The sequence below is a fragment of the Arvicanthis niloticus genome, chromosome 9, assembly GCF_011762505.2.
Source record: "Arvicanthis niloticus isolate mArvNil1 chromosome 9, mArvNil1.pat.X, whole genome shotgun sequence".
Classification (NCBI taxonomy): Eukaryota; Metazoa; Chordata; class Mammalia; order Rodentia; family Muridae; genus Arvicanthis; species Arvicanthis niloticus.
This window is the reverse complement of record NC_047666.1, coordinates 14016934-14034566: the sequence shown is the minus strand read 5'-3', so window position 1 is coordinate 14034566 and position 17633 is coordinate 14016934.

Sequence of the window (17633 nt, the reverse complement as noted above, 5' to 3'; positions counted from 1 at the left end):
GTTAAAAGAAATAACCCTTCCCCTTGAGTTGTTCTGTCAAGTATTTGCTCTCATTATGAAAAGGCTGACCAAATCCAGAAGCAATGGTGCCTTGGACATCCAAGATTCAGCATAGAGAAAGAAACTATCACTTTCATATCTGGCTGAATAAACACTTGCAAACAGTTGGAGCTTGATTGCTATGCAGAGACAGACTACCCCCTGATTTCAAAGCTAGCAGTGGGTGCTGATGGAGAGGTCTACCGTCTATCATGTGCCCATGAGTAACTAAGCATACTCATGGAACACACTAACGCAGGCCTGTGAGTGGAAATGTCAGAGACCGCTCAAACTCATGGAAAGCATGTGTCCTCCTAAACAAAACCACACCCTTACTATCCATCCTTTTGTAGGCTCTGCAAAAGGGGCTTCTAACTCCTGTGGATGTAATCACAAATTTCAAACAAATAAAGTGAAAATTAACTTGCTTTTCTTTATCTTCAAAGGACTATCAAAAAAAAAAAAAAAAACCAAAAAAAAAAAAAGGCCAGCTCTTTCCAACTCCACCAGGAACTTTCCTTCTGCTGGGTTCATTTCCCAGAATAAGACTTGTTTACAGAAGAGCATTTGTTATTTCCCCTCTTACTGAAAAAGAACGTGTGTACACTTCAGAGTTTAAGCAAATTGTCAAAGGCACTGCAAAACCAGTTAGCATCACATGGAAATTCCTGGCCAGAGAAACTGATTAACATCTTACTGTCTTTTCCCCCAGTCCTGTAAATCCTGCAACATCTTTAGATGAATAACAGCTTCGGCTAAGAACCAGAGCTACCACGCATCAGGGTACGGCTTCATAATTAGTGGTGGGAGCAGGGCTAGAAGCTGCTCTCTGGCTGCCGAATTGGCAAGATCAGAAATGAATGGCGCCATAAAGATCCAATGTCTTCTGTTAATGCTTAAAGCTGAGACTTTATTTATAAGGAGATTCTAAATTCCAGGCTAGTCTCACCCGGCCGCCCTTGATGGAGGTAGCCTGTTTGTCATGTTAATGAAGAGAGAACTTCCAAGTTCCACAAAGACTTTTTGCCACACACAGCTGAAGAGGAAGCAAGACACTGCGGATGAGGGAGGAAGCTGGGGTGAGCCCTGACCCCTCTCCCCTTCCGTACCTTTAGGGCTGTCCCCATGGGGTTCACGGGCCCACAGTGAAAACCCCAGCAAAGCGGCAACAATGTTGAGTTCTCAAAAACTAAACTACATCAAAAATCCCCTCAAAATCTGCTGTAAAAACATGATTGACACCAATAAGATGTCTCAGTACATAAAGTTGTTTGCCACCAAGATTGAGGATCTGAGTTCAGTGCCCCAGACCCATATAGTGCAAGGAGAGAACTAACTCCAAAATACTGCTCTGTGACTTCCACACATGCTCTATTCTACCTTGTGCCAGCAACACACAAGCACACACGAACGTGCGCGCGCGCACGCGCGCGACACACACACACACACACACAAGCATGCACGTGCACTCACACTTTCTGAATGCAGTTAGAAATACTGAGAGTCCCCATGTGTTACATTCTAAGAACCTCTGGTCTCACACACTGTCTAACAAAGCAGTTCAGAACCCAGACTGACACAGTCTGACTCAAAAGTCAGACAGACCTGGCTTTTAGTCCTAATTCTACCCATTAATCACTGTGTTTTCCACCAGGAACTCAATTCATCGCAGCCTCTATTTCCTCCAAAGTGAAATAGGAATAATTGCAGGGTTATTCCAAGAAATGGCTCATACGAGGCAGGAGAGTTAAGCATATTGCCTGCCCAGAATAAACATTTAGTATGAGATTACTAATCTTTCTATTCAAGTCTCATCTCAGTACCTTCCTAGAATTCATCTGCACCTGACTGCATTTATCTCCCAGGTTTCTAACTTGTTTGTTTGCTTCCTTGACTTGCGACCTTCCTCACGGAAAAAGCTCTACTCAGAACTTCCTACTTCCACACACAGGCGATTACTGGCCATACCAGTCCTCTGCTGCCACCTTGTGGTCTTTACTCACCTAACACCTTGAAAGGTAACCTTGTGACAAAGCACATGCAAAACAACCACCAAACAGGTTGCTCAGTGGGTTTGAGCACCATGAGGCACTAATTGACTGACTTGTCAATCTAGCCAAGCAGTGAGCTCCATATAGGCAAGTAACCAACAGTCCTATCCAACTACGATGCCAATGAACCACAATAACGACCAGAATGAAAATCCTGTGGGTGCAGTAGTGGCACGCAGACCTTGGCAGTAACCAACAGTCTCTAATTGGACTTAAGACCCACTCACCAATAAGGAAACCATGCCTGGACTGGAAATCTAGCTAATTACCCAAGGCTGGTGAACCCACGGATCTTGGAGGAGAACCTACAACCCCCCACTTCACTAAAGCAGAACAATCCTCAACTATGTTCTAAACATCCATTCTTATACCACAGGTAAATACAGTCCTCACCCATCACCATGGAAACTTCTCTTTGCAGTATATGGGGATCTCATTACAGAAAACCACAGACAGTTTTTTAAGTAATAAAAATAAGGTAGGAGTGATAGAAGACACTGGCCTCTGCATCTGCACACACTGGCATGCACACCCTCAGTGAGAGAGAGAGAGAGAGAGAGAGAGACCGACAGAGACAGCGAGAGAGAGCGAGAGAGAGACAGAAACAGAGACAGACAGACAGAATAAACAAATAAATGCTTTTTCAAATCTCAAGGTGTTCTTGTATTTCATTCCCACAGCCTCCTTTCCTGGACCATGAAGAATTTACTGAGGGGTCTGTGCAGGGTGTGGAAATTTAAATGCAAATTGTTTGATTTTTTAAAACTACTTTATCTGTCCCCCACTGCCCCACTGAAGAACAGGTCTCTTAAAAGAAGTTTGATCAGAGCCTATAATTTGGGGGAGACTTATGATTATTAAAATTTATTCTGTTACATTTAAACTTTTCTCAGACACCATCTTGCCGTTCAGAGCAGAAACAGGTAGGACCCCGACTGTTGGAGCAGAGCAAGGACAGGAATTCTGGACTCTGGGCACTTTTCCTACCTTCACACTGCAGCTCATGGGAGTGGGTAAAATTAAGGGTCAGGCTTGCCCACTCACTTGCCAGTCTCAGCCTTTGCTGTTGGCTGCTTTCTATGTGACAAGGAGCAGTGGTTGATGTTCCTATTGAGCCCCAGGGTACAACTTTCCATGGAAGAAGAAACCTGGTCTCCATGTCACCCTCCCCAGGGACTATTTCCAGGACCCACTGGTATCTGCTGCTGGTGTCCTCTGCATGGGCTGTGAGCCTGGTTGGTGACATAGTAATGGCTGTCTCCAGTGGGCTCTCCCTTACCCTCTATTCTTTATCATCTTCTTTGCCCAGAAAGCAGCAGAAAGAAGGCCAGTTCCAGATAGCTGCTCTTACCCCTCACGTACAAGGCATTGGGACATTACAGCAATGAGCATCCCCAAGGAAAGGAAATACCATCTGCACCTTCTCACGGGTTTGTGAGCTTCAGAAGGGATGCACTTCAATCCCTCCTACATCCCACTGGGCCTGAGTAAAAGGAGACACTTTCTCCTCTCACCAGGAGCACCTCAGCCTATTGTGCCAAAGCCATGGACTGGAACCATTCTTAGAACAGCTGCCACCTTCCAGTCTAGACTGAGAAACAAGTGTTTTGGGTTTTGTTTGGTTGTTTGGTTGTTTGTTTGGTTGGTTGGTTGGTTGGTTGGTTGGGTTTTTGGTTTTGTTTGTTGCTTTTTCCAGGAGCCCGGGTACTTTCATCTCTTTATCTTCATGGGGGGGGGGCAGCTTTAGGCATTAATTTTGGACCACAGTCTTGTCACTTCTGTGACTGAGGCAATCCAGACCAGTATTCATGAGAGACAGCCCCTAACACAGTAGAAAAGCAAAGACCACTAATCTTTTCCCAATAGCTGGCATTAGTGTAACTTAGACCTAGGTTTGTTGGGTACCACCATAGCTATGGTAAGATACACACAGAGGCTAGGTAGTGTGAGAACATCACCTCAGTCTCGCCCAGTGGCTCTCGCTTTCCTAGTATTGCGATCCTTTCATACAGCTCCTCGTGTTGTGGTGACCCCCAGCCATAAAATTGTTTCCATTGCTACTTCACAGCTGTAATTTTGCTTCTGTTACAAACTGTAATATAAGTAAGTATGTTTTCAGATTGTCTTAGTGAAGGGATCATTTGACAACCTCGGGTTGAGACCTTCTAGCCTAGCAGAAGCAGGGAGACAGAGGAGGGACTAACAAAGGGGTAAGGAATACAGGCATAAGCAGAGATGGGGGTGAAGCAGAGGTTGGAAGATTATCTATCTGCTGTGTCATCAAGTTGTGCCCTGAAATTTTACTCCCTTTAACTATGATATTTAATAATGTAGAATCATATTTAATAATGCATGATTAGCTCAACAAAGATTCATCAAATGGCTTGACCAAAACCATATAGTATCAGACCCCTCTAAGACAAGATATTATATGCAAAACTTCAAATAGCATCCAGCTGCTTAACCTGTTCCAAGCACTCATGAGCAAGACTTTGAGCATTAGGGGTGGGTGGACACTCTACAAATTAAGTTTGAGTGGAAGGAGGAATGTTCCAGAACAGAAGTGATGTTCAGCAGAGAGCATTCAGCACAGTGGGCATTCAGAGAGGACTATGAGCCCTGGGTATCCAGACAAAGGGTGAGTGGAAACTGACTAGATTAATTATCAACCATCAGAAGGCAAAGTAATTAAACACTTCACATCTCTTCCTTCTCTATAGAAGAGTACCCAAATGCACTATGGGAAAACACTTCTTAACTTCTGTCTTAGTTAAGGTCTCTATTGCTGTGAAGAGACACCACGACCATGCCAACTCTTATAAAGGAAAACGCTTAATTGGGACTGGCTTACAATTTCAGAGGCTTAGTCCATTATTGTGATGGTAGGAAGCCGAAGCTCGGTGAGAGGCACAGCAGAGTGCTGGTAGACGTGGTGCTGGAAAAGGAGCTGAGAGTTCTACATCTAAACTGGCAAGCAACAGAAAGAGACTGTGAGCCACTGGGCCTGGTTTGAGCTTCTGAGACCTCCAAGCCCCACTCCCTAGTGACACACTTTCTCCAACAAAGCCACACCCACTCCAACGAAGCCACACCCACTCCAACAAAGCTACACCTACTCCAACGAAGCCACACCTACTCCAACGAAGCCACACCTACTCCAACGAAGCCACGCCTCCTTATAGAGCCACTCCCTATGGACCTATGGGGGCCATTTTTAATCAAACCACCATAACACCAAAACTTACCATCAAACTTTCTGAGGAAAAGGAAGCAAGGGAAGAAAGACTTTCCTGAACTCCTTTGAAGCACTTTCGCAGTGTTCTAACTTCTCTTAGCAGCATGGAGACTTTCTCCTTTTGAGCTCGGGGCTTCAAAGCTGGCTTTGTTTTCATGCACAGTATTGATTTGGATTCTCAGGAGGTTCTCCTGACATCCCTCCACACCTTAGCTGATTAATCTAACAAGTCCAACGGGCCCCTCCACTCACTGACAGGAAAAGGGAGGTACAGAGAAATTCAGAGCATCCTCTGAGGTAACAAACCCCTCCAGAGTGGAGCAAGGCTCTGAATACAAAATCCACGCCTGGACAGTGAAGGCTGCTTCTAACATCTTGGTGTTTATAGCTTGGGGGGTGGGGGGAAACTGTTGAAAGAGACCGTGAATTTGCATATTCTCTGCCTCCTACCTAAGGTAACTCCAACCTGAGGTGACTGCCTCAGATCCAACTAAGATTACTTACATCTTAAGTAAGTAACTTTGTCCCCTGCAAAGCCACAGTGCCTTCCTGTCTTCATTTACCTGTTCTTCCCGTCCTGTTGACGTCTCAGGATATTAAACATCTTGGGCCCCAGGAAGGCTGCCTAGGTAGGTTCTGAATATACCCCTTCTCCTCATTATGCATTAATGATGCATAGAAGCATCCAAAATCCGCTGCTGAGCCTTTAGTGTGGGTTTTGAGGGATGGGGTGGGGTGGTATTAGTCTTGAGCAAGCATGCCTTGCAAATTCTGCTTCATACAATGCACAGACGGTTGCTGTTTTAGATGAAGTAATCCACCGATAATAAAATTCTCTTTCATTTTATTCTTTTATTTTTGACTTTTTTTCCTAAAACTGGATTACAAATATATTTCTGATAAAAGGTATTTTTGTGGTCCTGAGAGCCAAATGTCCAAGTAAAGGATTCTGGATGGATAGTGCATGCATGGCTCAGTGAGTAAAAGCACTGAGTGTACAAGATCAGATCACCTGTGTTTCATCCCCAAGACTCCAGTAAAAAGCCGGACACTGGGGGCAGATTGCTGGGAGCACACTGCACGGGGGTACATACTGTGCGTAGACAGCCTAGGGTACAGCACAAGATCAATGGTGGGAGTGGATATCCTGGAGCACACTGTACATGTGCAGGAAAAGGAGCCTCTACCTCAAAAAGGTAAAAATTGAGACCTGACTGCTGAAAGTTGTAATCCGACCTCACACATACCCATTCCCCCCCCTCTCTCTCTCCCTTCCTCCCTTTATCCCTCCCTCCCCCTCCCTCTCTTCCTCCCTCCCTCCTTCTTTCTCTCCCTCTATGTGTCTGTCTGTCTGTCTGTCTGTCTGTCTGTATGTCTCTGTCTCTCTGTCTGTATCTGTCTGCATCTGTCTATTTCTTTCTCACACACACACACACACACACACACACACACACACTATATATATATATATATATATATATATATATATATATATATTATAAAAAATATAATGGGGGAACACGTCACAGACAAACCACCACAACACACACATGTGGTACATGTATACACTTAACCCCACTTTGGTCACCCACAAAATGAAGATAAAAACAGCTATCCCCAGGACTGTGTTTCTTTTGGATTCCTCCAACCCCACGCAGTGTTCAGCATGGGAAAATAATCCGATTGCTTCTAACTAAACCTCACTGTTTGTCCTGCCCTGGCTCTAGGTCTACAGATAAAGCCTCCAGTCACCTTCCTCTAGACCAGAGGAACCTTCCCTCAGACTGAAAGGTAAACCCAGAGGCCACCATTTGCAGTGTCACATGAGTATTTATCTCCTGTCTCATCCCCTCCTCTTTGATTGGTCTTCAGTCTCCCGTGTTTTCCACAATAGAGAAATGAGTAGATCACAGGCAGACACCTGAGAATGACAGTTCTCCTGCTTGGAGGTTCTTAGTCCTTGGACTGCACTTTGGTAGAAAATGAAAATGTACCACATGCCAGAACTATCAATCACACAGTAAACCTGGCTCGAAAGCGCCAGCTTTTATCTCAGGGACAAAAAAATGAGAGCGAAGTCCCAGCCTCCCTTCTCTCCCCAAAGTCTCCAGAATCAGCAACTTTTGCCTCTTCCCATTTGATTATAATTGATTTTAAGTCACCATTTAGCAAAGAAAACAGGACACCACAAACAAACCTTGAACTATCCTTAACCCTTCATCTAGAGTTGGAAATGAAATTTATTTGTCTCATGCTGCAGCCCGCAGGTGCAGGCGAGGTCTCCAAGGAGACCATATGAAAGTCAGAGAGCCCTACGGTAGAACAAGCAGGCAGGGCAGGATTCATTTACACGCTGCAGTAGGAAATGGAGTCTGTCTGGTCCTCTCTGGCCAGATAGATCAGAGGAGAGTGTGTTTGGCATTGGGTATTGGGAGTTAAAAGCACTATGAGACTCCCAAAGTAGCCTGTTCAGGAATAAACCAGAGCAGGAGACTGAGGCTCGGGAAAAAGATAAAATATAAAGCAAAGATAAAGAAGGGAAAATTTGGGAAGGTTTTCTATACCACACAAGGCAGAAACCTAGACACTGCTAACAGTGAGCATTCCTAAAGATCACATTATACAAAACGCCCCAGCATGTAGCTGCACTGGCTGCTCCCTCCCTGTGGTTTGCTAGTTCAGGCAGATCCCGGACTGGAACAGCATGAGATTCATGTGTGATGTACCTCTATGGAGCAGGATTCTCTTGTGCAGAGGGGTCCTTTACCTCACCCTCCAAATGAGCAATACCTTCAATCAGAAAAGCAAGAAAGAAAATCCCTAACACTCCTGCACATCAGAGTTTTTAATCCTCAGTGAGCATGCACACCACCCTGTGATCTTGTTAAAAGTGCAAATCCCACAGCCTGGGATGGAGCTTAGGATTCTGAGTTTTGGACAAACAATGCCTGCCCATGGACCATAGTTTGATAGGCATAGCATAAAAGGTTGGTAGTCACCTGTTCTCTTACACACACTTTGGATGAATATGCTTTTTTAAATACTTTTTGAGAATGTCATACATGAATACATGGTGTTTACATCATTTATACCTCCGTATTCTAATTAATACTCAGCAATTAGATAGGACTCATGAATCATCAAATATCCTCTGGCTCTTACAAAATACCACAAAGACACCTCTGCTCGTAGGCACGTCTTTCATCAGTTAAGTGGCATGTGACAGAACATTCTGGGGACGAGTTTGAAGAGGACTCCCTCCCGCACATCTACTCTGATAGATGTCATTTATACAACCTTTCACTTGGCTGCTGTAAACCTGAGCCTTTGTATCTATTTAATGTGCAGAATAGATAGGTTCTTTGAGAATCAAAGGAGCTAAAATATAAAGCATTACTGGTCCAGTGCCTGAAACTCAAGAAACAGCTATTAAATCTCAATAAAAGTAGCTCCCAGTTGTCTTGTGAGGATAAAAGTAAAACCAATCTGGCCAGGTGAGAAAAATTGCATTTAGTGAGATATGTCTGACTTTAGGTTGACGTAGCCTCAGAGGTTATGTTCTTTCCCCCCACCCCCTGAGTTAAATTTCTCTCCCCATATAAAAGCAATGCAAATATATTCCAGACTAATGCCTTGGGAAAGCAGACATGATTTCATCTTTACCTATTTTCTTACTTCTTTACAGTTGCCATGAGAGATTTTTAATAATCTCTATGGAGTTGAAAGTGATGCAGGTAATTGCCATAAGTAATTTAAGGACTATTAAAGCTAAACAAACCTCTCCTGTGGAATGACTTGCTAAGCAGTGATCAGCCGAAAACACGTAAAGATCATGCGTAGTGTAAATGCAAGCTCTTTTCCAGTTAAGCTGAAGTGAGGGTGTAATTACATTACACACTAGAAGGGTGTAGGCAATGAAGCCCTATTCATTTCAATTGTGGGTCTGCTCAATATGTAAATTCCCTGCTATTCTAAAGAGATCCACTCACTTCAGCAAAGACAGCCTCATTTGCAGTGCCATTTATCTGGACTGGCTGCTTGGTTTTTGTTTTTTGTTTTAATACGTGCTTATTGAGATAATTAGTTTGAGCATTTTCAGTGTATGTATATGTGTGTATGTGTGGGTATATGCATATATTGGAGCACATATGTGCATGTGAGTATGGAGGCCAGGAGTCCGTCACAGGTGGCATTCCTCAGGCACAAGATGGAATCTCTACCTTTTACTGGAAACTCACCAACTCTCTAGACTGGCTGGCCAGCAATTCCTAGGGAATCCTCCTGTCTCTGTCCCCAGTACTAGCTTGCAAATGCACACTCTGGGTTTTGTTCATTTGTTTGTTTGGTTGGTTGGTTTTTGTTGTTGTTTTGGTTTTTTTCTGAAAAAGATGCATTTTATTTAAAATGCCCAAATCATAAATCTGAAAAAAATAATTAGATTTCTATCTCTTAAGAAGGAGGGATGGCATTTTCAGTTACAGTTTGAAGGTGTAATCTGTTGAGATAGAGAAGTCTTTGAAGCAGGAGTTGGAGGCAACTGATCACTTTGTGTCCACAGTTGGGAAACTAAGAGAAGTGACTGTGATGACCCACTTGACTTCTTCTCTTATTCCGACCATAAGCTCTACTCACTAAGTAGTGCGAGTTCAGAGCGATTATTCTGTTAATAGCCTTACAGACATGTCCAGAGTGTGTTTTTGTGGTGACTCTAATCCAACATGGCTGAAAACAAGGGGTTTGTAGTGAAGAAGAAATTTGTGTATATACATATATGTGTGTGCATATGTATGTAGGTAGTATGCATGTATTCCTTCAGCAAAGACAGCCTTGTCTGCAGCGCCATTTCTCATTATCTCAAGCTGATTATTTTGTAATACCTGCTTCTGAGATAATATATATAATATAATATATTAATATATATTTTTCATTATGATTATAATTATATATAATTACTATATATATATATATATATATATATATATATATATATATATATATTGAAATTTTCTAAAGCTCTATACCTTGTTCTTTTCATGGGTTCTGGGGACTAAATTTAGGGTCACACCCTAGTACAGCAAGTACTTTACTGAGACTAGAGCACTTTTTAACACAAACCCCAGAGATCTTAAGCCCAACCTTGGTTAGACCAGTCACTCATGTGAAACCTTGAACAATACTCTATCCTCCCAGGGCAGGGACTCCCGCATTCATCCCCTGCCCCCAGGCAGGGCCTCCTGCATCAACAGTAAACTGTAAAAATTTTATTTCAAGCCCTCTATGTTCTCTTTCAGCTCTAAAACCCCTTGGACCCTAAATGACTTCTGTGCTCAGAAGTCCCTTTCTGACTATTTTAACTCTCAAAAATATAGCTATGGATCAAAAAGAGGACACTAAAAGGGAAGCATAAATTAATGTTACCGAGGCCATGCATTTTAAATTTCCCAGGGCTGTACACATCCACACTCAGAATCTAGCCATTCTCCCTTATACACTGGCCTAATTAAACGTGACTTCCCTTGCTTGTCGGGCAAACGTCACACTCAAAGGGACAAATCAGAGGAAGCAGACAAAGTAATAAGGTTTTACATCTGGACAACCTAAGATTGTATTTGAACAATGAAAGGTAACATAACAATAGGAAGTATTTTCCAAATCTGACTTTGTTGAAAACAGCCTTAAACTCAGAGGCAAGAAAGAAGTGTGATTGCTTAGGCCTTGTTGGTTAATAGAAAGCTGAGTACTGTAAGGTTGTTCTAACCAAGTTACATATTGAAAAATCTGTAAATATGTATGTTATATATATTAAATTTGAACTTAAACTTTGTGATGGTAACATCAAACATCAATTTGAAAGACTCTAGAATAGTATAGAGACAAACCTCTGGGAGTGTCTGTGAAGGAATTTCTAGATTAAATTCACTGAGATAGGAAGACCTGCCCCAGACTTGTGTCTCACTGTTCCACAGGCTGGGATGCTAGACTGATCCAACGGGGAAGCTGGCTGAACGCCAGCATTCATCACTAGCCGCTTCCCCGCTCAGGTTCCTGCCGCCATGCTGTCCCTGTCACCATGGACTGTCCCTCTCCTCTTTATTCTTTGCCAGTTATTTGGTCACAGCAATGAAAAGTGTTGAGCTGAAAAAAAAAAAAAAAGAAAGAAAAGAAACTGTTAAGATCATTAACAATGGTAAGGGAAAGTCTGAAGGAGAAAGCAAAGGGATCACAGACAGACAGGTGGGACAGGGATCACAGACAGACCGTTGGGACAGGGATCACAGACAGGCAGGTGGGACAGGGATCACAGACAGGCAGCAACCTTGCCTAACTTGCTGTGATATACCCAGTGTGTCAAACATAAATGGTTAGGGAAAGGAAGGAAGGGAGGAAGGATAAAGAAAGGAGGGAGGCAAGCAGGAAAGGAAGAAGTGGGGAGAAAGGGAGGGAAGGAATGAGGGAAGAAGGGAGAAGGAGGATGGGAAGGAATAGGGAGGGAAGGAAAAGAGAGGGAAGGAAAGAAGAAAAAAGGAAGGAGGAAGGAAGGGGAAGGGGAAAGAGAAAAGGAAATATTTCACTACCACTATTGTGGAACACTCAATACAGATGCAAATGATGCACATGAAGATCCTTCCAAGGACTCTTCCACATGCTGTGATTAACAGTCTTGTTGATTGCCAAAACTCAGCAATGAAAATTGAAACTATTTTCAATAAGTACCCATAAAAATGGCAAAGGATTGTTTCTGATTGAACATGGTAGATTAAACATGTTTGTTTCTGCTTCCTCCAAATGCCCTACTCTCAAAAGAAAAGAATAAGAAAGTGGGGTGTGTGTGTGTGTGTGTGTGTGTGTTCCACAAGGAAAAGGGGAGAGGGAAAGATACACAGTAGAAAAAGAAATGTCAGCCAGCATTTGTAGACTGGAAAACATTAAATAAAATTATCAGAGCTGGTAAAGCAGAGCAGAAAGGTCTTGAAAAAGAGAGCCACTGGGAGGCCATCCAGCTCAGGGCTCTGACCCTGAAAGACTCAGAAATCAAAGGTAGCATGCGAAAGGCACGGGGCAGCTGGGCTGCAAACAGGGGATTCATTTAAAGGCTGTTAAGAGAGTGGTTAAAACCTTACACCCTATCTTCTGCTTTGGCGGGGAGCTGAAGATTTATTTTTCAAAGGCAAAGCTCCAGAGGACGAGCCCAGCGTTTCAGCAGGAACTCTGAAAGGGAAAGAGGCATACAGAGCATAAGTGAGTGTCTACATCCAGAATCTCAGCAGTGCAGGAACATGGCAGAGGGATGAATACCTACAGCCAGAGCATGAGCCCCCAGGTCCCCTCAAGCCCTGGACTCTAAAACAATGACAACTTATAGATCTGCCCACAACAGAAAAGATACTGAATCACAAAGAACAAAGTGATGTCATTTCCAGTGAAATAAATGTAACTAGAGATAATTATATTTGTTCCACGCGCCTCCCGTGTCCCCTTCGCCAGCGAAAAAGGACACGGAGGCAGTGTTCGGGTGATTACCACAGCAAGGCTTTATTCTTGTATAAGCAGAAGCGGAAAGGACGGAAAGATAGGAAGAGGCGCTGCTTAAATACACCCTAGAGTGACGTATTCACTTCTGATTGGCTGTTCACTCATTACCCATAATACGCCCGGGATGGGCAGTGACTTTTGGCTCGCTTTTTGCCTCTTGCACCTGCGCAGTCAGTTGTTTACTTGTGGGAGGACAGGATGCCCGTGCCATCTTGGAATGGCGAAATGTATCACCGCTAACCGCTGCTTCCTACACATTAAGTGAATTAAGAACACAAATGTCAAATATGCTCTCTCATTTCTAGTTCCTAGATTTTATATAAACACAGGAAGCCATACCTGTGTGAAAGTGTCTAGGGAATAAGGAGAACGAAGGGGAGAGAAGGGAGAGAAAGAAGGCAGGAGAGGACTGGAAGGTGTGAGCAGTGTACATTATATACTTGTAGGAAAATGTCCTTATGTAACACAGTAGTGTATACAATGTATATGCATAATGAAGGTTTTAAATGCTAGCATTATTATTTGACAATTTGATAATAAGAATATCTTCCTTAGAATGAAAAGAAGTCTAACAACTCTAAAGTAAAATTCCAGAAAAAAAAAAAAGAAAGGAAAATAGGGAAGAGATTAAGTATCAAAATACTGATGTACAAAAATTTTCTCATAACTGAGGCATTGGGTCCTCAGATGACAGCCTATAGACCATGTGATGCTTTGTCTTCACTGTTATCTCGCTGGATTAAGAGGGTCTATAAGATTAGGAAACACACCTCTATGTTCCTAAAATGTTTTCAGGAGGATTATCTGAAGGATGAAGACTCAAGATTGCAGCCCCACATGCCCAGTCTCTCAGTCTCTCTCTCTCTCTCTCTTCTCTCTCTTCTCCTCTTTCTCCCTCCCTCCATCCTTAACTCACTCCCTCCCTCTCTCCCTCCCTCCCTGTCTCTCTCTCTCTCTCTCTCTCTCTCTCTCTCTCTCTCTCTCTCTCTCTCTCTCTCCTCCTCCTCTCTCACTTCCTCTGTTCCTAACTCCCTCCCCTATCTCTTTCCTGGCTGTTGAGATGTGATCTTATGAGCTTCTGTAGTCTAGTTAACAATGACATATTAAAACCTCTGCAAGTGTGGATCAAGAGAAGTCTTCCCTGCCTTCAAATCATTTTGTCTTGGTGATGAGAGTCTAACACAGAGAGACAGCTCACACAACCTGTCTGTGGAGACACAGGCAGTGAAATCATCAAGTCACAAATAATTATTAGTTCCGACTTCTCAACAATGCACTCTAAGCTGTGAGTCAATGGAGCAGCTGTTTCAAATGCAAGATTAATACCTGAACCCCAGGATTCTATCCTTAGAGAAATTATCGTTTAAGAATGAAGACGGAAAAGTGCATGTTGAGAATTTCATGGTTATGAAAACTACCTCTCACTCACAGTTTCTTAATAAGCTGCTGAAAATTATGGTCTGCTGAAGTTGATGTGAAAACTGAGGAAGAGAACGGTGGAAAGTAGGAACCAAGATGGACACCCTGTGGCAGAAACAAAGTTAGGAGAATGGACTGTGTAGCATCCCCAGCCTGGCCAAATGGGAGCAAGAGGATGGTGAATGCCCAGAAGAACATTTCTAAGAACAATGAAAAGTGATGCTTTTGCCTGGAGAAAACCATGGTCCCTGGGGATGGACAGTTTGAAAACAGTGTTAAGACATGGGCAAAGTAGGTAGAAGGGAAAAACTAATTATTAATTTCTAGAAGCAACACATTTTTATTAAAAATAACTTTCATACAATATATTTGGATCAGTCTTCCCACCTTCATCTGCTCCCAGATCCTTCCTACCACCACCACCCCCAACACAACTCTACACCTGCCATCTTTCTTCCCTGAAAGTAATACATCTGAGTAAGGAAAAAAAATTAATCACAAAACACTAGTAGGGTGGACTATTGGCAAACATTTCCAATACTTTACATAAACATTGGCTATAATTTCACATGGAAAACAGGAGATGATGAAACAAAAATAATGTATTATATAAGGATTTTAACTTTTCTTTTCATGATAAGAAACCACAAAAAACTGAGAAAATGAAAAAAATATCAAGAATATTGAGGTAGGATCCTATCTTAGGAAAATGTCCCTAGAGAAATACAGTTAGGCCTCCAGCTCTTCTGGGCAGTTTTTCTCTTTCCCATCAGCCTTTGAAGTCTCTGTTGAGCTAACTCAACCGCAGGTGCTTACAAGCCAGGCCAGGATTATCTGCTGTCCAGGCACATGATGGTGTGAAGATAAAGCCATGGTTCCTCACCATAAAGATACCCCAGGGCTTAAATCCATGCACATTTCAATAAGCAATAGAACCCTAAACTCAAGTTCCAATTTCCAAAATTGGAAGGACTTTATGTGCTTCCAGGTCCATTCTCCACTGGCCGTGAGCCTGGGTAGCACAGTTCTACAGATGGTAGACCACATTAGAAAATAGGAAAACACAGAGAAAATGGGGCTGGCAAAGGAAGAATCCTACACAGGAAAAATATCCAACACAGGCCAGAAAGGTTCCCTTCAAAATGGGGAAGTTTTGTGTTAAGCTTTGGTACTTAAAGCTTTCATTACATGAAATATTCACTTATGTAGAAACAGCTCATTCCCCAGTAATATGAGATTAATGAGGCATCTCTGTACATAACGCCTACCTGACTGGCTCAGATCAGTGGTGTGTCCTGTCCAAGACTCTGTGTTTTAAAGGACAGAAAGAATACAAAATTCAAAGACTAAAGAACCTGAATTTAGGTCCTGGTTTCATTAGTTTGAACTTTGCAACACTGGGAAAATTATTTATCTGCTCCTAACCTCAACTAGACCCACCGGTAAATAGTTCTAGTGACTGCAGAGGTGACTCACCAGTTAAGAGTGCTTCCAACTCTTCAGTAAGACCTGAATTCAGTTCCCAGCACACATATCAGACAGCTCAAAAACACCTGCAATTCAAGCTCCAGGATATCTGAAACCCTCTTTCATGGATATTTTTGCTCATACATGCGCATGTACACGCACACACACATACACACACACACACACACAAATTAACAATAAATCTTTTTTAAAAAAATAATTTTTATATTACCATCTTTCTAATGTTGAGGAGATCCTTCAAAGTACCTCCTAGACTGTCAGGTAGTTCAGACATGTGCCTGATCACAGAAAAATATTCTAATACATTGGTATTGAGTCTGGGTCAAAGGCTTCATAATAGCTAGAAGTAATTGATGGTCTAAGCTAGATGATTATTCATTTCTTTTAATTATGTATAGCTTTGTGGTCTGTCTGTGGGCATGTACACATAAAGGCAAGTGCCTGTGGAGTACAGAGGATATCTGATCTCTCTAAAGCTGGAGTTACAGGAAGTTGTGAGTCACTGATTCGAGACATGGGTGCTGGAAACTGAACTTAGGTCCTCTGCAAGAGCAGTACATGCTGTTAACTGATGAGCTGCCACTCATGCTCCTAAATGATTAGTCTTTGGTGTACATCCATTGAAACACTTTCTTGGAGGCTAAGCCCATGGTTCTCCAGTGTCTTCAGGAGATAGCCTGTCCTAGATGACTAACACGGTAGCTTTAGCTGCAGGTACAGCAGGCTCTGCTGTTTAGGTCCCAACACAGGAGGCATCCTCTGAAAGCAAGAGATAAAAAGAAAGAAACACTTAGTAAAAGTTTGATTACAGTTGAATGTAAGCTTTTGCCTTAAAAGTAAAAAAATTTATCTGGATGCCATAGTGAAGCAGAAAGACACCAAGTTGGAGAAAGGTCAAGAAACAGTACATCCTTAAGTTGGCTCTATTGCCACCCATGTGGCTTTAGACATGTTGTTTTTCCCTGGATTTTATTACAGATATTCAGATATACTTTATGTATTCTGGATTCTTCAGTCAGCAGAGACAATGTCAAGGCTATATAGGCACAGGGGTGTCTGTGTCTACCCTATAAATGCTATGTAGCAAGGACAGAAGTATTTCTTATCTCTAATTTTTCTTAGTTAAATTTTTGAAAGACAGTAGTCCCCAAATTAAAAAAAAAAAAAAAAAAAAAGACAAACCACTGGATCATCTGTCCCTAGCATCCCTCCCAACCCTACAGCTCTCTGATTATATCACTGGAGATGTAGACTCAAGCATATTGTAAAGTAAATTCACATCTTGGATGTGTAAGCTACGTGTGTGCCTAGGAGAGCAATTCTGAGTGAAACCATTCCATGTAGCTACAAGAAAACAGATCTTGTCCTTCCAGTCTGGGCCTGAGCACTGAGCAGATCCCAGGCAACAGCTCTGCCCCCAATCTCACAGAACCCAGAGGAAGTGTGGCTCCCAGGATCTCTAACCTGGGCAGTATCTTAGGTAAGGAGACAGCAACACCCACCCCAAACAGGGAGTAACTGAGACCCACTAGGACCCAGGAATTCACTCCTGGCCTGGAGCCCTGGTTCCTTCCTGTCTGCACCTAAGCACTGAGAAGATCTTGGGCCCCAGCTCTGACCCCAGTAGTAACACCCACCCCACACAGTTCTGATACAACCAAGATAATAGGAAAGACAGGCTCCAGTCAGAGACAGGGCAGGTAGCACTAGGAGATCCAGATGGCAAAAGGCAAGCACAAGAACATAAGCAGCAGCAACCCAGGGTACTTGGCATCATTAGAACCTAGTTCTCCCACACAAGGAAGTCCTGAATTCCCCATATCACCAGGAAAGCAAGACTCAGATTTAAAATCACTTCTAATGATGAT